The sequence below is a fragment of the Henckelia pumila genome, chromosome 1 (genome assembly GCF_033568475.1).
Source record: "Henckelia pumila isolate YLH828 chromosome 1, ASM3356847v2, whole genome shotgun sequence".
NCBI lineage: Eukaryota > Viridiplantae > Streptophyta > Magnoliopsida > Lamiales > Gesneriaceae > Henckelia > Henckelia pumila.
In genome coordinates, this window is record NC_133120.1 from 16490970 (window position 1) to 16516567 (window position 25598).

Genomic DNA, 25598 nt, shown 5'->3' on the forward strand with positions numbered 1-25598 from the left:
GGGTGCGGGATCGGAAGATACACATGTATGAATTATATCTCTAGTTTACCTAGTCAATTCAAGATTTTCAATTTAGTCCCTAAAATCTTTGATATTTGCACATCAGTCCCTGCTCAATTTAACCCCATAAATAATCAATTAAATCCTTTAAGTTTTGGAACTTGGAATTTAAATTTCAAATCCCATAAATATCCAATTTAAATATTTGAAATCTTTTAATTTAAGAATTCCGGATTTAAAATCTTAATATCCAAAAATTCTCAAATTAAATATTTTCAACTCGGAATTTAAATAGCTAATTTCGTAAATTAATAAATTAATATTTTCGGGGCCTTAAAATTCCTTCCCTCTAAGGAATGATTTCATCCTCGAAATCGTATTTAATCTTAATATCGAATCTGATAGATTGAAATAATGACTGAAGCAATACTCACTTCAATCATATAACCCTAAATATCTTATTTCACATCCTGATCTGTCTATTAGGTTGTTTCTTCCACTTCGTAACCACTTCCAATGTACTTTGGTTAGCTGAGTTGAATTATCTCCGAGCTATTTCTCTTCCTGATCAAGGATCTGTAGAATACTCGAATTAACTCAGAATCTTATCAAACTCTGCCTCATCTAAATGAAATACATAGGAAAGAATCTGATGAATACTGTGAGGACCTTGGTTCTAATCATCTAATCATACATAAATCATTCAATCATCGACAGAGAGTCAAGACAAAAAGTTAAAGAAATTTTTTTTAAAAGGCATGCACGGACCCCGTGCACACCTCTGTGCCCGGGTCTGTGCATTAACCTGTAACCTAAGGATCGGAGACTACAAAATACACGAACCCCGTGCACACCTCCGTGCCTGGGTCCGTGCACAAAAATGCACTAAAAGTCCAACTCTCTGTTTTATGCACGGACCCCGTGCACCCTCCGTGCTCGGGTCCGTGCCCATCATTTTGAAAACACAAAGTTACTGCCTCGATCAGAGTTCACATGGACCCATGCATGGATGCATGTCCGGGGTCCGTGCATGAACAAAATCCTAACATTTCACAATGCAAAGGTACACGGACCCTGGCACGGATGTGGCAAGGGGTCCGTGCCCTGTTCAGACTCTGAAAAATAAACACAGACAACAGAACATGAAAACTCCAACAACAACTCAAAACTCAAATTGTGAGACCCCGTTTCTAATCTTCTATTCTCGAATAATTAAACAAAATCGAACACGAAGATCCGCGGAAAAACGAATCAAATTTTTTTTTTAAACAAAGCCTCGCGCGCGCGCAGACAAAATTTCCCGATCCCTCCAAGAATCCTTGCGCGCGCGCGAGGTCATGCCTCGCCCGCGCGTAGGCCAAACAGCCAGAGGCCGAGCAGGAACCTGGAAAAATCAAACCAAACACAAATTCAATCCATTCTAATCTCAAGAGCACATACATATCAATATTTAGAACATGCCATTAGTTCCAAGTGTTGCCCAAAATACAATACTAAGTCGAGTTCGATAATAGAGTTCAAACGACTCAACAAAACTAGTACAGGTTCAACAGACTCGACCCTACAACGCGGTGTCTTACTTCTATCATCTCACCCCGAACTAACCCAAACGACTTGGTTCAGCTCCTGATCCTCCTGTTGCCAAGTACACATACGAACAAACACAACAGCCGGATAAACCGGTTATAAATATAATTTCTAAGTAAAAGAGACAGACATACAAATCAAATAAGCATCTTATATCGAAAATGTAACAATCATTAAAAACTCAAAAGAGAGTGAATGTATGCATGACTTCAAAACTCGGGACTATCAAGTCAGATAATCGAAATGTCAATCGATACTCGGTTGGGATCCCGGAGTCAAGTCACTACAACAACCCACCTACACACCCATTCAGGGTGGATGTCGCACAACTCAAACCTCTAGACTTCAGAGCAAATATAAGAAGTATTCTGGCACTTGGAAAAACTCGAAATCCAAAGCCACTTCAATATAGCTCCCTAAATCGTCTATCTTCAAAACGAATCGAATAATCGGCTCAATATGAATGCAAGTGTAAACAAATAATCGATCAAGTTCACACAAGAAATTAACATGCAGTATGTGATTTTCGGGGCTCGAGAATCAATCGAACTCGAGTATTCTACCCCATTCATAATCAATGTCCTCTTTTACCTTTCAAGTCCGTCGAGGATTCAAATCTGAAAATAACAACGAACTCAATCAATATACCGTCTTCAATTCTCAATTCGATTCAACTCCCAAGTTCGATCCAAACCCGAAACTCCAATCCAAATATGAAAATGAAGAATATATGTATTCGATATCAATCTACCAATTCTATCAAACCCGAAAATCAAATCGAAACAACACAACCAATAATCCAAACTCGATTTCGACGGCATAACAACTATAAATGGTCAAACCAAAAATCAACAACATCATCAAACAACTCCAAACAACCCATATTGTAGTAGCCCGTAACCAAAATCAGTAATTAAGGATTAATGCTAATTAATTGAATAGGGTATCGGACGGATCGGAAGCTCCGAAGGCACGATCGGAAGCTCCGAACAGGATCGGAAGCTCCGATGAGCGATCGGAGGCACCGATGTTATTACGTCAGGCATGATGTGTGGTTGGATCGGAAGCTCCGATCAGGACCGGAAGCTCCGATCACCCCTATCCGGAGTCTACAAGTGATATTTTGACATGTGGCAGATCAGGATCATCGGAAGCTCCGATGGCAAGATCGGACGTTCCGATCGAGGTTCGGACGTTCCGATCAAGGATCGGAAGTTCCGATCGTTGTCTATAAATAGAAGGCCGAGGCTTCACTTTCAATTGCCAATTCCGAGTTCTCCTTTCCATTCTAGTCCTTTTGGAGCTGTTCTAGTCTTCCTAGGCTTGACCCGGCGGTCGGCGAGGCATTCGGTAGTCGTAGCGGAGTAGTGCCCAAGTTCTGGAGGCATCGACATCAAAGGGCTAACGACGGATGAAGGTATAGCTTTTGCTTCCTATAAATATTTAGGAGTATTCAATAGCTTAGTTAAGGCTTTTAGAGAACTTTAATGATAGTAGTATCATTTGGCAGTGTAGAGCAGACTATAGGCGTGGACCTAGAGTTGGTAGAGCTTGCACTGTATTGAGGTACGAAAGTACTGTTCGAGATATCCTGACTGAGTATGCATGTATTATGTGACTGCATGATTTATATGCCATGATATTATGCTGCATTCATTTGCATCTTGCTGTATCTCTTTCGAGATGTCTGTTAGTAGGGTTGTACCCTATCCTGTTAGTGGATGGACTTCCATCGATTTGGGTCTGGCGTATCCACGGTTATGTCGGTATGAGAGCCACCTCCTGAAGCGACGGCACAACGTGCTACATATCCGGGCCCGGTCTGTCTCTGTTATATGATCCTTGACCTCGAGTCTTTAGCGAGTTCACTTTGCATGCATGTATACTCATACTCTCGCACTTAGCGTTTTATGCTCACGTCTCGTACTCTGTATTTTTTGGACACCCTATTCCATGGGGCAGGTTTGCGATTGGACGAGGAGGGTGGATCCAGGAGGGGCTAGTCAGCGGTTGGCCAGCTGGAGCTTCGCTTAGGTTTTATTACTGTTGTTTTGGGTTTATACAGCTATTCGATTTGGTTGTATATTATTGGATAAATTACAGATTCCTTTACTTGCAATTGTATAATGTTTATGGTTTCCGCAGTTTTATTCTGATATCTATTTAATTAAGTTAATTGCATGCATAAGTTCTGTTTAGTAGGTGATCCGGGTAAGGGTCACTACATTTATGGTATTAGAGCATGCAAAAGAATTCTTGGGATTTAGTCTCATCTTGAGGTATTTTTGTAGATGTCAAATCGTGACGACCGGAGTTCTCATGGCAGTGTTGGTGGGCGTTGGGGTGATGCCGACCGGGAGCCTCGTCGAGAACGGCGTCATCGTCATCATGACGACGAGCGTTTCACTGTGCGTCGATTCTTAGCTATGGGTCCTAAGCCCTTAGTTGGAGGTGAGTCTCCGGAGGATGGGAGAACTGGTTAGACCGCATGGAGACGACTTTTCAGACTTTCCAATGCACCGAGGAGCAGAAGGTAGAGACACTTGGCTATCTTCTGGATGGGCGTGCGCGCAGGTGGTGGAGGTTTACTTCTGCACCTTTTGTTGCGGCGAGAGGAGTGGCCACCTGGGCCGAGTTCCGCACAGCTTTCCAAAAGCGGTATTTTCCTCCTGCACTCCGTCAGTCGAAGGCAGGCGAGCTACTGAGTCTGCGACAGGGAGCCATGTCAATCGATGAGTATCAGCAGAGGTTCTTTGATCTGCTATCCTATTGCCCCGAGATTGCTGATAGCTCAGAGATGAAGTATAATCTGTTCCTTCAGGGCCTTAACCCTGAGATCCATGACCGTGTGGCGGTTGGCGACGACATGTCCTACGAGGGTTTGGTGAGCCGTTGTCACCAGGCGGAGGACAGTATTCGGCGGAACAGGTCTTTCCCTCAGTCGAGGCCTGCTAGTTCTTTGGGTCCCCGTGCCCAAACTTTCAAGAAGTCTGGATCTTCTTCTTCCTCTGGTTCTGGAGGTGTTGTTCGTTACGGTAAGAAGGACAAGTGTGATCACTATGGGAAGAACCATCCATCCGACAAGTGCCGTAGAGCTTCTAGAGCTTGTTTCCGTTGTGGAAAGACTGGTCATATCCGGAGGGATTGTCCACTGTCTGGGGGAGGCGGTTCTAGATCTGGTTCAGGATCGGGTTCTCAGGCCACCATACAGCATAGGTCGCAGGGACAGTCTGCTGGGAGTTCTCATTTGAGGCCACGAGCTTCTGGCCAGGTGTTTGCCCTGAGACATCATCAGGCTGTGGAGGAGAATGAGAAAGTCATCGCAGGTACATTTCTGCTTTTTGGTATACCTGCTGTTGTACTTATTGACACTGGTGCATCTCATTCCTTCATTTCTGCACGTTTTGTTAAGAGGCATAAGCTACCATGCATTGCACTAGACGTAGTGATGTCTATTTCTACTCCGACGGGCCAATCTGCTTTGGCTAAGCGTCTAGTGATGGGTTGCCCTTTAGAGTTCGAAGGAAACATTCTGTTAGCAAATCTCATGGTCCTGGCGATGGACGACTTTGATTGCATTCTGGGAATAGATGTGTTGACTACCTATCGAGCTTCAGTGGACTGCTATCAGAGATTAGTACGCTTTCATCCGGAGGGGAGTGAGAGCTGGTTTTTCTATGGTGAGGGAGCGCGACCCCCGATGCCTTTGGTATCAGCTTTGAGAGCCTGTCGAGCTCTAGAGTCTGGCGGGGAAGGTTACCTTATCTATGCAGTTGATTTGTCCGCTGAGAGTATTGGGATAGAAAGCATTCCGGTTGTGGATGAATTTCCAGATGTATTTCCTGATGAGATTTCGGGTTTTCCTCCTGCTAGGGAAGTCGAGTTTGGCATAGAGTTGATGCCGGGTACTTCGCCTATTTCTAGAGCACCGTATCGTCTGGCTCCGTCAGAGATGCGTGAGTTGAAGAATCAGCTACAGGATCTTTTGGACAAGGGGTACATTCGTCCTAGTGTATCTCCTTGGGGAGCTCCTGTTCTCTTCGTGAAGAAGAAGGATGGGTCGATGCGGCTGTGCATTGACTATCGGCAGCTGAATCGAGTCACTGTGAAGAACAAGTATCCGTTGCCTCGTATTGATGACTTGTTCGATCAGCTGCAGGGCACGTCAGTTTACTCCAAGATTGACTTGAGATCTGGGTATCATCAGTTGAGAGTCCGTGATCAGGATGTAGCCAAGACTGCATTCCGTACTTGCTATGGGCATTACGAGTTCCTAGTGATGCCATTTGGTTTGACTAATGCGCCGGCTATATTCATGGATTTGATGAACCGTGTCTTCAGGGAGTACTTGGACAAGTTTGTCGTGGTCTTCACTGACGACATCTTGGTGTATTCACGTAATACGGAAGAGCATGTTTCTCACTTGCGGTTGGTACTACAGACTCTTCGAGATGAGCAGTTGTACGCCAAGCTGAGCAAGTGTGAGTTCTGGATGGATATAGTGGTATTTCTTGGCCATATCATATCCAGGGAGGGGATTTCTGTTGATCCAAGCAAGATTGAAGCGGTATTTAATTGGTCGCGTCCGACGACAGTTGCTGAGATCCGTAGTTTTCTGGGTCTAGCAGGGTATTATCGTCGCTTCATTCTGAACTTCTCTCAGTTAGCTCGACCGTTGACGCAGCTTACCCGCAAGGGTGTGGATTTCGAGTGGTCCTCCGAGTGCGAGGAGAATTTCCGTGAGCTTCGACGGCGGTTGACTTCTGCGCCGGTGTTGGCATTACCGTCAGGATCTGGAGGGTATGTAGTTTACACGGATGCTTCTCTTCAGGGGTTAGGCTGTGTCCTGACTCAGAATGGGCATGTGATCGCATACGCTTCTAGACAGCTGAAGCTTCACGAGGACAACTATCCAGTCCATGATTTAGAGTTAGCAGCCATTGTGTTCGCTTTGAAGATCTGGCGTCATTATCTGTATGGCGAGAAATTTGAGATCTTCACTGACCATAAGAGTCTCAAGTATTTGTTCACTCAGGCGGAGTTGAACATGAGGCAGAGACGTTGGATGGACTTGCTTAAGGACTATGATTGCGAGATTAAGTACCATCCGAGAGCTGCTAATCTCACCTCTGATGCTTTGAGTCGCAAGGTGCGATTATCCGCCCTTCAGACTTGTTCGATGTCTAGTGCGATCAGTGACTGTTGTACTTCAGGTTATACCTTCAAGCGTAAGAAAGGTATGTAGAGTATCCAGATGTTTGCGATATTATCTGAGCCAGCCTTGTATTCGCGGATCCGAGATGCTCAGATGTCTGATTCGAAGACCCAGCGTTTAGCTCGTCTAGCTAACGAGGGTAGCTCGTCTGGATTTCATTATCAGTCAGATGGCTTTCTGTGTTTGTCTGGTAGGCTTGTGATTCCGCAGGATGAAGAGTTGCGAGAGGAGATTTTGTCTCAGGCACATCGCACTAAGTTGAGTATTCATCCTGGGAGCAACAAGATGTACAAGGATCTACGTACTCGTTTCTGTTGGAAGGGAATGAAACGCAGTGTTTATCAGTTTGTTTCGAGATGTTTGGTGTGTCAACAGGTCAAGGCAGAGCACCGAAGACCTGGAGGATTGCTTCACAGTCTGCCTATTCCTGAATGGAAATGGGAGTTTATCACAATGGACTTTGTGACCCATTTGCCGGTATCCCCGAGGAACTGTGATGCTATCTGGGTTGTGGTGGACCGACTCACCAAGTCAGCGCATTTCATTGCCTATAGCCGAGAGTACTCTGTGGATCGCATGGCACGGATGTACATTCAGGAGATCGTCCGACTTCATGGAGTGCCTGTGAGCATTGTCAGTGATCGAGACCCCAGGTTTACTTCTAGATTCTGGGGGAGTGTTCAGCGTGCGATGGGCACTACTCTCAGTTTGAGTACAGCCTATCATCCGGAGACTGATGGTCAGTCAGAGCGCACTATCCGTACGTTAGAGGATATGCTTAGAGCGTGCGTCATGGATTTTGGTTCAGCCTGGCAGGATCATTTGCCGTTGATCGAGTTTGATTACAACAACAGCTGTCACACTAGTATTGGGATGGCACCTTTTGAGGCGTTGTATGGTCGACGTTGTCGTACTCCACTCTTCTGGGAAGAAGTGGGGGAGAGACAGGCTGAGGGACCGGAGTATATCCAGCAGGCGATAGATATTGTTGATCAAATCAAGAAACGGATTAAGACTGCACAGGATCGTCAGGCCAGTTATGCTAATATCAAGCGTAGGCCCTTGCAGTTCGAGGTCAGGGAGAAAGTGTTTCTGAGAGTGTCACCTTTCCGCAAGATTCTCAGATTTGGCCTTAAGGGCAAGTTGTCTCCAAGATTTATCGGTCCGTTTGAGATCTTGGAGAGCATTGGCGATTTGGCTTATCGACTAGCTTTGCCACCGCATCTGTCCAGTATTCACGACGTGTTCCACGTATCTCTATTGCGACGGTATGTGGCGGATGAATCTCATATTCTGCAGCGGTCTGAGGTTCAGGTAGACAAGGATTTGACTTATGTTGAGAAACCTCTTCGTATCTTGGATTATAAGGATAAGGTTTTACGGAACAAAGTCATTCATTTGGTTTTAGTTCAGTGGCAGCGCTGAGGCACTGAGGAAGCTACTTGGGAGCTCGAGTACAGGATGCGTAAAGACCATCCTGAGTTGTTTTGATTTCATTCTTTAAAGTTGTATTCAGTTGCAAACTCTGTAAACGTTTGATTTGAATAAAGAATGTTTCTGATTTCTGTATTTGCATTCGGTACTTAAGATCTGATTTCGAGGACGAAATATCTTAAGTGGGGGAGAATGTAGTAGCCCGTAACCAAAATCAGTAATTAAGGATTAATGCTAATTAATTGAATTGGGTATCGGACGGATCGGAAGCTCCGAAGGCACGATCGGAAGCTCCGAACAGGATCGGAAGCTCCGATGAGCGATCGGAGTCACCGATGTTATTACGTCAGGAATGATGTGTGGTTGGATCGGAAGCTCCGATCAGGACCGGAAGCTCCGATCACCCCTATCCGGAGTCTACAAGTGATATTTTGACACGTGGCAGATCAGGATCTTCGGAAGCTCCGATGGCAGGATCGGACGTTCCGATCGAGGTTCGGACGTTCCGATCAAGGATCGGAAGTTCCAATCGTTGTCTATAAATAGAAGGCCGAGACTTCACTTTCAATTGCCAATTCCGAGTTCTCCTTTCCATTCTAGTCCTTTTGGAGCTGTTCTAGTCTTCCTAGGCTTGACCCGGCCGTCGGCGAGGCGTTCGGTAGTCGTAGCGGAGTAGTGCCCAAGTTCTGGAGGCATCGACATCAAAGGGCTAACGACGGACGAAGGTATAGCTTTTGCTTCCTATAAATATTTAGGAATATGCAATAGCTTAGTTAAGGCTTTTAGAGCACTTTAATGATAGTAGTATCATTTGGCAGTGTAGAGCAGACTATAGGCTTGGACCTAGAGTTGGTAGAGCTTGCACTGTATTGAGGTACGAAAGTACTGTTCGAGATATCCTGACTGAGTATGCATGTATTATGTGACTGCATGATTTATATGTCATGATATTATGCTGCATTCATTTGCATCTTGCTGTATCTCTTTCGAGATGTCTGTTAGTAGGGTTGTACCCTATCCTGTTAGTGGATGGACTTCCATCGATTTGGGTCCGGCGTATCCATGGTTATCTCGGTATGGGAGCCACCTCCTGAAGCGACGGCACAGCGTGCTACATACCAGGGCCCGGTCTGTCTCTGTTATCTGATCCTTGACCTCGAGTCTTTAGGGAGTTCACTTTGCATGCATGTATACTCATACTCTCGCACTGAGCGTTTTATGCTCACGTCTCGTACTCTGTATTTTCTGGACACCCTATTCCATGGGGCAGGTTTGCGATTGGACGAGGAGGGTGGATCCAGGAGGGGCTATTCAGCGGTTGGCCAGCTGGAGCTTCGCTTAGGTTTTATTACTGTTGTTTTGGGTTTATACAGCTATTCGATTTGGTTGGATATTATTGGATAAATTACAGATTCCTTTACTGGGATTGTATAATGTTTATGGTTTCCGTAGTTTTATTCTGATATCTATTTAATTAAGTTAATTGCATGCATAAGTTCTGTTTAGTAGGTGATCCGGGTAAGGGTCACTACACATATCATCTTCTAAACCAACAAAACAATCAAAATCAATCCAAAATCCAACAACCCATTTTCGAAATATGCCTCAAAATTTCATATAAAATCCAAACTTCGTTCTTTTTCCGAACCGACTTCGAATGCACGATCTATGCTAGCTTAAGAACAACATACTCGAAGATTATCAAATTTTGACAACCCAACAAAAATCAAAGTTCGAGGATCGTAGCAAAACTTACGTCAAAACGAAGCCTTTGTTGCGGTGATCGTGAAACTCAACTCGGAATTAAAATCTAACGGTCGGATCGTGCGAATCAGACGAAAGAAAAGCTTGAAAATCTTCCATGGCTTTCTCGCTACAGTACGTACGAATGGAGAGGGAAGGGGAGGGAGAATTATTGGCCAACTTTCCTTATAATATATATATATAATCCAACTTTTGCATTCCGGTCCCTCAATTCTTCAAAGTTTGCAGAGTGACCACCTGCGAAATATCAAAACGGCCCTCAACAACTGAAAACCCTGATTATCTCAATTAAATTCAATTATAATAAAATCGGGGCATTACAATTCTCCCCCTTTAAGATTCAATTTCGTCCTCAAAATCTGACAGATAACAGACTGAACAAGAAAGAATCATACTGCAGACGAACTCACCTCAATCGAACAACTCTGGAAATCGCTGCCTCATATCAGATTCGGTCTCCCAAGTTGCTTCTTCAACTCCGTGACGACTCCATTGAATCTTCACCAACGGAATCGACTTGTTTCTGAGCTGCTTCTCTTTTCTGTCAAGAATCTCAATCGATCTCTCGAAATAACTCAGAGTCTCATCAAGTTCGGCATCGTCTGGCTGAAGAACATGCGATGGATCCGGATGATATTTCCGCAACATCGAAACGTGAAGCACATCGTGGATGCCTGAAAGAGACAGAGGAAGAGCAATCCTATAGGCAAGATCGCCTATCTTCTCCAAGATCTCATACGGACCAATGAACCTCGACGACAACTTTCCTCTTTTCCCGAATCTGACAGTACCTCGGAAAGGAGAAATCTTTAGAAACACATGGTCTCCCTGATCAAAGCATAGTGGTCTGCGTCTGACATTCGCGTACTTGGCCTGTCGATCTTGGGTTGTCTTCATTCTGGTTCGAATCAACTTCACCTGCTCTGCCATGTCGCGAATAATATCTGGACCCAACTCAGGTGATTCTGAAATCTCATCCCAAAATAACGGAGATCTAAACTTCTCCCCGTACAAAGCTTCGAAAGGTGCCATGCCAATACTCGTTTGGAAGCTGTTATTGTACGAAAACTCAACTAGAGGCAACGACTCCTGCCAACCTGATCCAAAATCAAGCACTACTGCTCGAAGCATATCCTCCAAAGTCTGAATCGTACGCTCAAACTGACCGTCGGTCTGCGGGTGATACGCTGTGCTCAAATGCAAACGAGTACCCAATGCCTCCTGTAAACTGTGCCAAAAGTGAGAAGTGAATCTCGGATCTCTGTCTGAGACTATCTGTAAGACCCAAAATTATTTAATTTTAATTCGAGAATATTTAATTTGAGAATATTTAGAGTTTAGAATTAAATTCTAATATTCTTAAATGAATAAGGATTGAAATTGAATTAAATCGCTTTTACGGGGACTGAATTGCAAATAGTCAAAAGAGCAGGGACTAATCTACAAATGTGCTTATATTTATCTTATTTCAACCTCACTTATCAGATATCTCACGTTTAAAAATCAGAAAGGAAAGGAGAAGAACAGAGTCTAACCTTCACGCCATTTTTGTACCTTAAAAGCTTCGATTTTGCGTGATCCGGTCGTCAAAAATTTGAGATAAATATATATCTGCGATCACCGCTCCGAGACCTTCGTTTTGGTACAAGTTTCATTCAATTTTCTCAGATTTTATTTTTATGTTGAAGATGGGTTATTATTATTTTTGATTATATATTTGATTGAACTAGTACCGGTTACGTATTTGTAGACGGTTTGGAAAAAGACTGTTGTTCAAATTTTATATGATTTATTGAAGCAAATTTGAAATCCTTCCTTATCTGAAATGTGCTGAACGTGCATGTATATTGATGATATGTTGTGAATTATGTTGAGAAGTGATGGATATATTGATTGGATATTGATTCGGTTGCCCGTTTTTAGTCGTTACGCCGTCGATTTCCGAATTGATACACTTTCGATCTTGTTGAGTTGGCTATGCTTGAGATTGAATGATAAGCTGATCTTTGAGCTTGTGAAACTTCATTTTCAGATTTGGTTTGAAGTGTTCGAAACTCGGTAATTCAACATTCGAATCGGAATAGAAAAAGCTTGAGGTTTGAAGTAGTTTGATTGATTAAATTGCAGCGACTTCAAGCAGATTTTGATATATGTTCATCATGTGATGTAATTGCAGATTTGAAGTACTTTCAGACGTGACATTGAAAGGTATAATTGACAGCTAATCTAGATGGGATAGAACACTCGAAATAGCTATTGTTTCGAGTATTCCCTTGTTAATCACATACGTGTTTGATTTTATGTTTTTATGTGATTAGATGACTTTGATGTTTTGCTTGTTTATGTGCTTAAGTGTTCAAGATGTTTTATAGCATTTAATGCATACATATTATATTGCATTCATCTTGAACTCCAGCCTGAAAAGCACAGAGGGTTGAGAGGCCTAGAGTGCATATGACGTTTGGAGGGCTGTAGTTGAGTGGCACGGAATGTAGAGTTACTTCCAGAGCCAGAAGACTCACTATAGTTGTGCCAAAGTCAGAGGAAATAAAATACTTAACTTCACCTCGATTGGGTGAGTTGGTGTTAGTTTAAGATTTTATTTTCTCAGGATCCCAAGAACCAATATTCAGTTGAAATCAGATTTGATAGCCTTCTATTGAAACATGCATTGCATTCATGTTTATTATATAGCATGCTTTGTTATTTATACTGGGATTTATTTTCACCGGAGTTATCCGGCTATTGCTTTGTTTTGTATGTGTGCATGGCAATAGGTGGGGCAGGAGCTGGTCATAAGCGACAAGAATAGCTCGAGAGAGATTAGCATGTGGTGATTTTGGGTATAAGAAGTAGAGTTGATGTCAACCTTTGTATCTTGAACTTGAGTTTGTCTAGTACTTAGAACTTTTGAACATATAGATATGTATGTTTGTCAAGAACAAGAGGATGTAAGATCTTGTGGGTTGTATATCAAGTTCCATGTTGTAACATCCCGTTTTTATCTTAAATGAGTTTATTAGAGTTAATCGGAGATTACAGAGTTCTCGAGCCGATTTGATTTTGATCAGGGTCCTTTTTGCAAATTTTGGAAATTTCAGGGACTAAAATGCAAATATTGTTTTTGATATATTATCTACACTTGGAATTGATTGGGAAAAGTCTTCATCTTCCTCTCCAAACCGATATCCACCATTACAGATGCCTCAAACCCTCTTCAAGCTTTCAAAATCCAGTCCGAGCTCGATCCGTCCGTTAGAAATTAATTCTGAAGGCAGATTAGCGATCACTGCAGCGAGAGCTCCGTTATACCGTAAGTATTTCTCCGATCGGATATGTTTTGTTTTTCGGTGGTTGTTAGAATCGATTTAGATTCTAGTATGTTGTTCTTGGCGGAGTTCTGATCGTTTATTATCTGTCGGTTTTGAATTAGAGCGACGTTCGGATTTGTTATGATTTTTGGAAGCCATTTTCGAAAACTTGGATTTTGAGATTGATGGGGTTGCCTTGTTATTGTTGTTTTGGGCAATGTTATGAGGTTATATCGTTATTGAACTGCTGTCTGCATTTTCGGTTTGTTCAGTTTATAGCCGTTATGCTGTCGGTTTGAGTTTCGAGATTTCTAACCCTTTGAGTTGTTGCACTTTGGCTCGTGAGTAATCGTTGTTGTTGATCATCTCTTATCTTCGTACAGATTCGTTGGAGTTTGTCGAGCCTTGTGTTAGCAGCATTTGTGACTCTATGTATAAACAATCTTTGTTTAATATAATTTACATTCATTAATGACATTTTCTTTGTCTTTCTTCATATTGTTATATTGTGATATACTATTGATGTTTTGATAAAGACCTTGAATATACTATAGTGTAAGTAAGATGAGATAGTGAATAAAGAGAGATTACTATTATGAAACACATCTTATAGTCACTGTATATTCTAAACAGTTCCTAGTCAATTGAGCCGTCCGCTAATAAGGATAAGGATCGCTCGAGATTGAGACTAGCATTTGTGATGCCAAGTACCACGTTTCATTGGTAATGGACATGGAGATGTTCAAAGCATGAAAATGGATATTCATATGATGAATGATCGAACTACCCTATTCGAACTTTCCAAGTGGTTATCACTTATCGAGTGGATAAAGTCCGCGGTTTTGGTTGTACACCATTAGTCCTTACTACTTGAAACATCATTGATACTCTATATGCTAGTACTGTACTTTGACTCGTTTACCGACTCTATTGGGGTCAACAGGTGTCGGGATTGGGTACAGTTACGACACATATAGGAGTCGATGCTTTGTTGTCAAGGATTCACCGCATACTTACGAGTGTGGATATCGTATGCGATCTGAGTAGATATTAGTGTGACGAATCTCTGGACAAAGTACATGATGTGTTTTAGGTTACTCGGTTTTCTTAGTAACACATGCGATGCCACTATTTGATCTCCAAGATGTAATGCATAGTTATCGAATCTCGAACGACTCTCGATGCACCAATGGTTGTTGATTCGATCGGGATATATGGCTGAAGGGACCGTACTGTACGCTAACCAAAATCTACTGGTTCTTGCAGGCACTATCAGTGATACCTAGGGAATCATGGGGCGATGTTGCTAGACGCTCTTACCATGATTCATTGGGGAAGTCGGAAATTGTTGTTCCGAGTCACAAGGAGTTGTGAGCCCACGGCTAGATGTATCCCTGAACCATTGAGGGTCACACAAGTAATGGATTACTAAACCCCGTTGAGATAGTTAAATTTAAAGAGTTAAATTTAATGAAAGAGAAGTTGGACTTCTTAACTAAAAGGGAGTGAAATTTCCTAAAATGACATAGAGATGGGCGTTTTTGGAAATCACTGAATTCGGATTCAGAAAAATTATCTTGACTTTAAAAGGTGCAGAAATGGTTTCTGTGCAAATTGGTGAAATTGGTTTATCAATCGGAGTCATGATGAATTTTATATTAATTTCTATAATAACGGGCTTGTCTTGTTGGGCTTAAGTTATGGATTATGGGCCCTAAGGAGTTAGAGTTCTAATACAATCATAACTTAATCTAGTGTAGAAATTATCTATAAATAGATGAGTAGTGTTCAAAAATCACGAGAATTCATTCTAGCAATTTTTGAAAATCACTCATATTATTTCAAGGGGATTTTCGAAATCCTCTGTCCCTTTTTGAGAAAATTCAGTTTGTGATTTTTACGGAAAATTACATTCTGAATTGACAGATCAAATCTGTTTATTCTCATCGATAAAAACCTGATTGATTTCTAGTGCAATCAATCAGAGGGTTTCTGTTTTCTGTTCGTGGACCTGATTCCGGAGATTGATCGTGAAGCCATCGGTTCCCGGGATATACAAGAAGAGCAGATTAAATTCTATTGGTGTCCATAATCAAGCCGTTGCTTGAAGAGGTAAAAATTTAATTGTGATTTTATTTTTACTTGCATAATTTAATCGTAAAGTTTTGATACCCATGATATGGAATCGTTCCATATATAAAAATAAAATTTTTAAACTTCCGCTGCACCGGGTATCAATTCTTAATTGATCTGAACACGTTTTTCCAACAGTGGTATCAGAGACAGGTTGCTCTCAGATCAAACGATTAAATTAATCGATTGTACAAAATATTAGGCCTCGGTTTTTGAAAACAAAACGAGTTTTAAAAATTAAAATTTTGACGGAATAGGGGCATCGGGGCAGCGATCGTCGCTGCCCGGGGCAGCAACGAAGCTGCCCGCCTCCACGTGGGCAGCCCTGTCCCACGTGGAGGGGGGGGGGGGGGGGTGGCTGCCCGGGAATGTCCCGGGCAATCCGGGAAAATTAAAATTCATTTTTTAATTAAAATTTTGAAAATTTGAAATTCTAGTTTTTTGGTCTGATCGAAAATTGTTTTTGATTGGTTCACGAGGCATCGGATCGAATTGTTCGAGTCCGAAATTTTTAAAATTGATTTTTGGATAAATTTGAATTTTTGGAAAATTTATAAATTTTATCCGTTAAATTAGATTTTATAAAATCAATTATTTTGGTACAATTGATGATAAGATATGATCTTATGAAAGGATAAAATAAAATTTGATTTTATCTTTTTAAATATGATGCCATTGCATGTTATTCAATTATTTAATTATTGAATTAATTATTGGATAAAATGATGATCGATTGCCATGACCAAGTTTGTAGGTGTATGTTAGGTTATTTACATTTGGTTTTATTGTTGTTGGGTTTTATTAATGTGCTTGATTTATAGCCCAATTTGAATTGTCATTTGTAATAAAAAGTGGGCTTGGTTTATGGCCCGTTCCCACCCCTTAAATATGTATCCCCTACTTGTCATCAAAATTTATTGTAAATTTGTTAGACTTAGTGGGAGATAAAGATTTGAAGACAATGGTGGGTCCAGCAGACGATAAACACCGAAGAAATGTAAATGGAAGCTCAATGTAATAAGATTGCATTGCATACTTGCATATCACCTAGGATTGGACTTAGACTCGTGATTGGCAACCAAGGGTCGATTAGATAATGGGATCGATCATCCTTAAATAATATATGATATTATTGATGTATGCATGTTTAGACTAAATTGTATGAATCCCGCAAGCATACATAAATTGCATGATGAGACAGATTTTCAAAAATTAAAAATCCCTCATTTTAAATATGATTTAAAATTGATATCAAGATAAACAAAAGGGAATTTAAATATTGTTTAAATATTCCTACCTTCCATCAACGATCAATGTATGAGATGCTACCCGCGGGCACGGTCCGGCTCATATTATTGGGGGGGCCTGTTCGTCGGAAAGCTGTACATTGGATCGACACATGTTGTAAGTTGGGTGGAACTCCCATGGGATTGGCTCATATTATTGGGGATCCACATGGCGACCGTCCATCACAACTTAATATTGATGGGTCATCTTGACATGTCACATTAAACGGCGTCATATTATTGGGCCCTTATTGGACATGAGGTAAAAACATGGGGGTTGCTTTGGAAGCAATTGGGATCTATCTTTTGAAAATTATGGTTGGCTGATATTATTCGGGACTATAGTTTGTCAATTGGACTCCATGTTCCAACTAAGAAAACAAGTTTCCCGTTTTCACTAGAGGGTAGTGAAATCGTTAAAATAGTGGGAGTGAAATTCATAAAATTAAATTTCTCCATATTTTATGTCTTAGTAAATTAATTAAACAATCATCGATTATTGTCTGTTTCATCTCAGTATATCATTATGATGAATCTTTGTAATCCACATGTTTCAATTCTCGAACAAAACAAACTCTCCGGCGCAAACTATACGGAATGGTTCCATAAGTTAAGATTGTCCTGAGTTCGGAAAAGATTTTCTAAGTGTTAGAAAAGGCTCCTCCGAAAAATAGCCCCGGCTGATGTAACTTTCAGAAAGGTTGGCCGAACTAGAGAAATGGTAGGACCATGATCTCAAGGCCAAATGTTAATGCAAAGATGGACAAGTCTAAATAAGTTTGTCATCACTGCAAGAAACCCGGTTACTGGAAGCACAACTGCAAAGAATGTATATCGAGTAGTTACGAACTACAAAGGATATATTTTATAAATGTTTCACTTAATATTATTTCTTGGGTATTGGATACCAGATGTAGATCTCACATTTGCAATGAGTTGCAGATGATGACAAGAAGTCGTAAGCTTAGGATGGGTGAGACCCAGTTATGGCTCGGGAATGGTTCCAGAGTTGAATCCAAAAGCTATGGGAAACATTTGTTTAATTTTTCAAAAACAATTTTAAGCTATATTTTGAGAGAGATGTTTTTATTTGTACCAAGATTTCATTAAAACATTATTTCTGTTTCTATGCTTGATAGAGATGGTTTTTCTTGTAATTTGTGAATGAGATTTGCAAAATTTACAAGAATGAATTTTTGATTGGAAATGGACAACTTGAAAACGATCTATATAACTTAAAATTAAAAGACGTTCCAATTAATTATGTTGATAAACCGGTAACAACAAATAAAAGGAAAAACGATAGTCAAAACCCGACAAACCTTTGGCATGCTAGGCTAGGTCATATTTCTTCAAGGAGGATGAACAAGCTAGTGGGAGAGGGCATGTTTGATATGTCTAATATTAAATCTCTACCTACTTGTGAGTCCTGCCTAAAAGGAAAAATGACTAAATCTCCTTTCAAAGGGAATCCTGAGCATAGTCAAAATCTGTTGGATTTGATCCATACAGATGTTTGCGGACCATTTAGTATCGGTACTAAATTTGGTCACACCTAATTCATTACCTTTACTGATGATTATTCTAGGTATGAGTATTTATATTTAATGAAATATAAGTCTGAATCATTTGAAAAGTTCAAAGAATTCAAGGCTGAAGTAGAAAACAAACAAGGTAGAAGTATTAAAGCACTTCGATCAAATCGAGGTGGAGAATACTTAAGTACCGAGTTTTTGAGCTATCTAAAAGGGAATGGGATTCTCTCTCAGTGGACTCCTCCTATGACACCTCAGCTGAATGGTGTCTTGGAGCATCGCAATCGAACTTTGTTGGACATGGTTCGATCTATGATGAGCATCACTGAGCTCCCACCTTTGTTTTGGGGCTATGCGCTTGAAACAGCGGTATTGTTGTTGAACAATGTCCACACTAAAGCAGTAGATAAAACTCCATATGAGTTATGGAATGACAAAACTCCTAAGTATTCGTACTTAAGGATTTGGGGATGTCCTGCTTACGTGAAGAAGACAGTGGGAGATAAGTTGGATAGTCGATCCACCTTATGTTATTTTGTAGGATATCTGAAGAATTCAATCGGATATTATTTCTATCATCCTTATGAGACAAAAGTGTTTGTTTCGAGGAATGCCACCTTCATAGAGAAGGAGTTATTATTAGATAAGAAAGGCAAGATGATGGAACTCGAAGAAATTCGAGAAGAACCCGAGATACAAAATAACGACCACACACCTCAAGAACCTTCAACGGACACGCCTATATCTAGGAGATCCGAGAGGACTTCTAGACGTCCTATTCGATATGGTCTTCTTCTTGAAGGGGATCAAAGTGAACCCGACATTGGATGTGATCCAAAAAACTTCAAGGAAGCAATTTTTGATGCGGATTCTAATTTATGGCTTGAAGCTATGCAGTCGGAAATAAACTCGATGCATACAAACCAAGTTTGGTCTTTAGTAGATCCTCCCGATGGAATTGTTCCAATAGGGTGTAAATGGATCTACAAGAGAAAACTTGGGCCTGATGGTAAGGTACTTACCTACAAGGCACGATTCGTAGCAAAAGGTTATACTCAAAGACAAGGAGTTGACTATGATGAAACCTTTTCACCAGTCGCAATGTTCAAGTCCATAAGAATCCTTATTGCCATAGCAGCATGGTATGACTATGAGATATGGCAAATGGATGTGAAGACTGCATTTGTTAATGGAAACATTAAGGAAGAAATCTATATGATGCAGCCCGAGGGATTCACATCCATGGAAAGCGAGCATAAGGTATGCAAGCTTCAGAGATCAATTTATGGTCTCAAACAAGCATCAAGAAGTTGGAACCAAATATTTGATGAAACAATAAAGGACTTTGGTTTCATCAAAAACCCGGAGGAACCGTGCGTGTACAAGAAAGTAGTTAAGGATGCGGTGACGTTCTTAGTGCTTTATGTTGATGACATCCTACTCATTGGGAATGACATAGGGATGTTGCAGTCAACAAAGATATGGTTATCAGGTAGATTCTCGATGAAGGATTTTGGTGAGGCATCCTATATTCTAGGGATACAGATCTATAGAGATAGATCTAAGAGAATGATAGGACTCACTCAAGCAACCTACATCGACACCATATTAAAAAGGTTTTCTATGGATGAGTCCAAGAGAGGACATCTACCTATGTGTCATGGAGTTTCTCTATCCAAGTCTATGTGTCCCAAGACTGACAAAGAGATAGAGAAAATGACACACATACCATATGCGTCAGCCATAGGTAATATTATGTATGGGATGATATCTACCAGACCGGATGTAGCCTTTGCTCTGAGTGTCACGAGCAGATATCAGGCCAACCTCGGTCAAATGCATTGGAAAGCCGTGAAGGATATTCTTAAGTACTTGAGAAGGACTAAGAATATATTCATGGTTTATGGAGGAAGAGAATTAAAATTGGAAGGCTATACCGACTCTAGCTTCCAAAGCGACGTGGATGACTCGAAGTCAACCTCTGGATTTGTATTCCTGCTCAATGGCGGTGCTGTCTCTTGGAAGAGTTCCAAGCAAGACACCACAGCGGATTCCACCACTGAGGCAGAATACATTGCAGCATCAGCTGCTAAAGAGGCCGTTTGGATGAGGAATTTCGTCCAAGAGTTGGGCGTAATTCCTGAAGCTGTTGGTCCAGTTCCGGTATACTGCGACAACACTGGTGCCGTTGCTCAGGCAAAGGAACCAAGGTCTCATCAAAGATCCAAACACGTACTGAGGAAATACCACATTATCCGGGAGATTGTGGAAAGAGGAGACATCACTGTCGAGAGAGTGGCCTCTACAGACAATATCGCTGATCCACTTACTAAGACCTTGCCAGGACCATTGTTTGACAAACATCGCGAAGCAATGGGATTGCGTAGTGTGACTAGTTGGCTTTAGGGCAAGTGGAAATTGAAAGAGTGGGTGCCCGGTTAGCCAACTTGTGGCTAAGGGCTTTTGTGACTCTATGTACAAACAATCTTTGTTTAATATAATTTACATTCATTAATGGCATTTTCTTTGTCTTTCTTCATATTGTTATATTGTGATATACTATTGATGTTTTGATAAAGACCTTGAATATACTATAGTGTAAGTAAGATAAGATAGTGAATAAAGAGAGATCACTATTATGAAACACATCTTATAGTCACTGTATATTCTAAATAGTTCCTAGTCAATTGAGCCGTCCGCTAATAAGGATAAGGATCGCTCGAGATTGAGACTAGCATTTGTGATGCCAAGTACCACGTTTCATTGGTAATGGACATGAAAATGTTCAAAGCATGAAAATGGATATTCATATGATGAATGATCGAACTACCCTATTCGGACTTTCCAAGTGGTTATCACTTATCGAGTGGATAAAGTCCGCGGTTTTGGTTGTACACCATTAGTCCTTACTACTTGAAACATCATTGAGACTCTATATGCTAGTACTGTACTTTGACTCATTTACCGACTCTATTGGGGTCAACAGGTGTCGGGATTGGGTACAGTTACGACACATATAGGAGTCGATGCTTTGTTGTCAAGGATTCACCACATTCTTGCGAGTGTGGATATCGTATGCGATCTGAGGAGATATTAGTGTGACGAATCTCTGGCCAGATTACATGATGTGTTTTAGGTTACTCGGTTTTCCTAGTAACACATGCGATGTCACTATTTGATCTCCAAGATGTAATGCATAGTTATCGAATCTCGAACGACTCTTGATGTACCAATGGTTGTTGATTCGATCGGGATATATGGATGAAGGGACCGTACTGTACGATAACCAAAATCTACTGGTTCTTGCAGGCACTATCAGTGATACCTAGGGAATCATGGGGCGATGTTGCTAGACGCTCTTACCATGATTCGTTGGGGAAGTCGGAAATTGTTGTTCCGAGTCACAAGGAGTTGTGAGCCCACGACTAGCTGTATCCCTGAACCATTGAGGGTCACACAAGTAATGGATTACTAAACCCCGTTGAGATAGTTAAATTTAAAGAGTTAAATTTAATGAAAGAGAAGTTGGACTTCTTAACTAAAAGGGAGTGGAATTTCCTAAAATGACATAGGGATGTGCGTTTTTGGAAATCATTGAATTCGGATTCAAAAAAATTATCTTGACTTTAAAAGGTGCAGAAATGGTTTCTGTGCACATTGGTGAAATTGGTTTATCAATCGGAATCATGATGAATTTTATATTAATTTCTATAATAACGGGCTTGGCTTGTTGGGCTTAAGTTATGGATTGTGGGCCCTAAGGAGTTAGAGTCCTAATACAATCATAACTTAATCTAGTGTAGAAATTATCTATAAATAGATGAGTAGTGTTCGAAAATCACGAGAATTCATTCTAGCAATTTTCAAAAATCACTCATATTATTTCAAGGGGATTTTCGAAATCCTCTGTCCCTTTTTGAGAAAATTCAGTTTGTGATTTTTACGAAAAATTACATTCTGAATTGACAGATCAAATCTGTTTATTCTCATCGATAAACATCTGATTGATTTCTAGTGCAATCAATTAGAGGGTTTTTGTTTTCTGTTCGTGGACCTGATTCTGGAGATTGATCGTGAAGCCATCGGTTCCCGGGATATACAAGAAGAGCAGATTAGATTCTGTTGGTGTCCATAATCAAGCCGTTGCTTGAAGAGGTAAAAATTTAATTGTGATTTTATTTTTACTTGCATAATTTAATCGTAAAGTTTTGATACCCATGATATGGAATCGTTCCATATATAAAAATAAAATTTTTAAACTTCCGCTGCACCGGGTATCAATTCTTAATTGATCTGAACACGTTTTTCCAACAGTTTTTGATCATCTCTTATCTTCGTACAGATTCGTTGGAGTTTGTCGAGCCTTGTGTTAGCAGCATTTGGTCGTCGAGAGTTGGACGAAGATTGGTAAAGAGAATTACCTTGAACCTTAGTTGTTGTTTAGATTGTATAGTCTTTGATACAATCTTTTGTTGTAGCTTTTCCAGAGTTGGAACTACTGCATTGAAAGGTAAAAGCAGTCATCGTAGTGGGATAGCATACTCGGGACTGTTGGTTCTCGAGTTTCCCTTTCAAATCACATATTGCATCAATACTTATACTAGCATGTGGAACTTGTATTTTGGTTGTTATTTGAGTTGTTTATGTGGCTTATGTTTATGTTTTGTTATGCATTCATCTTGAGCCAATCTTGTTTCTAGCGGGCAGAACCGCCCCTTTTTGTTTAGACGTTTGGGAACTATGATTGAGTGGCCTAGGTCGTAGTCGTTTCGCCTGGTGCTAGCATACTAATTATAGTTGCTCAAAGTCTAGAGGAGTGGGATATGTGGCACCACCTCGATTGGGAGAGTCGGTGAGTCGTTATGTGATCTCATCCTCGGGATCCCAAAAGCACAGCAGCAATCCCTCGTTTATCAGATTTGATATCCCGGTTTAAAGACATGCATTTCATTACGTTGTTATTGATTTCGTTGTTGTCTTGAAAGCATGTTTATTGTTGTATTACTTGTTATGTTTCTTTTACTGGGATTATCATTCTCATCGGTTATCCGGCTGTTGCTTTGTTTTGTATGTATACTTGGCAATAGGTGGGGCAGGACCAAGTCAGCGAAGGCCTGGTTAACATCAAGAGGGAGAGCTAGTAGTGAGACTCGGTTTAGAAGTCGTGTCAGCATGTCTACCTAGTGATATTGGAACATGTTTAGATATCGAACTTCATCGTTATGTTGTTGTTGCATGTCCTCTACTTTGAACAGTTGTTGAACTCCAGAATTTTATGTACTAGTTGGAAGAATTGAGTTGTAATGCATGTCTATGTTTTGAAGCACAGAATGGCTTGAATGGCATTGTTTAGCCTTGCTTTTGTGTTGTTATGATTATTGTTGGTTTGAGTTTGAAGGAAAGGCATTCCATGTTCTGAATTTTTCTGTGCAAGGGGGTGCGCTCGATCCTAGATTATTGCAGGATCGAGCGCGGCCCCTGTGATTTCCGAGACAGAGAGTTTCAGAAAATGGTGCGCTCGATCCTGGCTTTTTGCCGGATCGAGCGCAGCACCCTGCATTTTTATTGGCAGAGAGTTTGTAATTGTGGTGCGCTCGATCCTAGGCTTTTATAGGATCGAGCGCAGTAGTGTTCTTTCAAAAAAAATTTTTTTTATTCTTCTTGTTGCCTTATCTGATAGATGGGGCATGATAATTGTTTATATTATCTTAAGAATAGAAGATTAGAACCAAGGCCTCACATTAAGTGGTATCAGAGAGTTAAGATTCTTGGTCGAACTAGAGTGAGCGGGGTAGATCGAGTCTGCGTGTATTTGCTCCTCGCATGTGTTTGAATTATTTAACTTTGTACTTAATTCCATGAGAGCATGCTTTATTATTGAGAATTATTGAATTACATGGTTATGTGATTTAATTTATAAAGCATGATCTACTTGAGATATAACTGTTTCTGTTATCGACTGGTATCCGGTATTCCAAGCGGTTGTAAGGGCACTGATTGTAGCGATTGAGATATCTCGTGTCCTAACCTTTGATTATCAGATGGGTCCTCGTCAAGTGATAAACAGAAACACACCGCCAGTTATCCCTGCGACTGAGAAAGCTAGCACTGAAGTTGATCAGTTGGATGCTTCAGCAACGCCTATGGAAACCTTGCTGAAGAGGTTTCAGTCGTTCAATCCGCCGTTATTGATGGGTTCAGAAAATCCAGTTGACTGCGAGAGTTGGTTGGATGATATTGATCAGCTGTTCGATTCCATTGATTACACAGATGACCGCAGAATCAGGTTAGTCATTCATCAGCTACGTGGGGTTGCTAAGAGCTGGTGGATCATGAAAAAGAAAGCAATGGAGAGTAGAGGTACGGAAGTTACTTGGACTCTTTTTAAATCTGAATTTTATAAGTTGTTTTTCCCTATCTCGTATTGCAAAGATAAGGGAGCAGAGTTTGCCAACCTGAGGCAAGGGAATCTGAACATTTAAGAGTACGTGGCTAAGTTCGATAGTCTGTTGCATTTTGCACCGCTAATTGTCAGAGATGAAGAAGCTAAGGCAGATCAGTTCATCAATGGTTTGAACCCTGACGTCTTCACGTTGGTAAACACCAATAGGCCTAACAACTTTGCGAATGCCATGAATCACGCAAAGGGAGCAGAAGCAGGCTTGTGGAGGCAAAGAGGTAACCAGGTAGCACCTCAGCAACAGAGGCAGTATCAGAACCCACCATCTCAGTATCAGAATCAGCCACCGCAGCATCAGAACCAGCAGCAAAGGTATGAAGGTGGAAACAGTGGGGGAAACAGAAAAGATCAGTACAAAGCAAGAGATAAACAGTTCAAGAGGCAGGAGAACAGTTCTTCTAGTTCCAGTGGTTCGAAGCAATTCAGTTCAGGACAGAGTTCTGGATCATCATCCTTGTACTGCAGCAAGTGTGGGGGAAGACACTCACCGGATCAGTGTGTGGGAGTCTTTGGTAATTGTAACACCTGTCAGCAACCGGGACACTTCTCTAAGGTGTGCCCTCAGCGTAACAGAGATCGAGCTCAGAGTGGGAGTTCATCTCGACCTGCAGCTCAGCCTGAGAGGCAGTCTCCTGCAGTTCACTCTTTCCAGCCTCGGCAGCAGAACAAAAAGGGAGGTAACTCTAGTGCAAACCAGCCTCCGAGACCGCAGGCACGGGTCTTTGCTTTGACAGAGGATCAGGCTCAGGCAGCACCTGACGATGTTATAGCAGGTAACTGTTCAATTTTTGGTTATATTGCTCATGTTTTGATAGATACAGGTGCTTCCCATTCCTTTATCTCTGAGAAATTTGTGTTATTGCATGCCTTGCC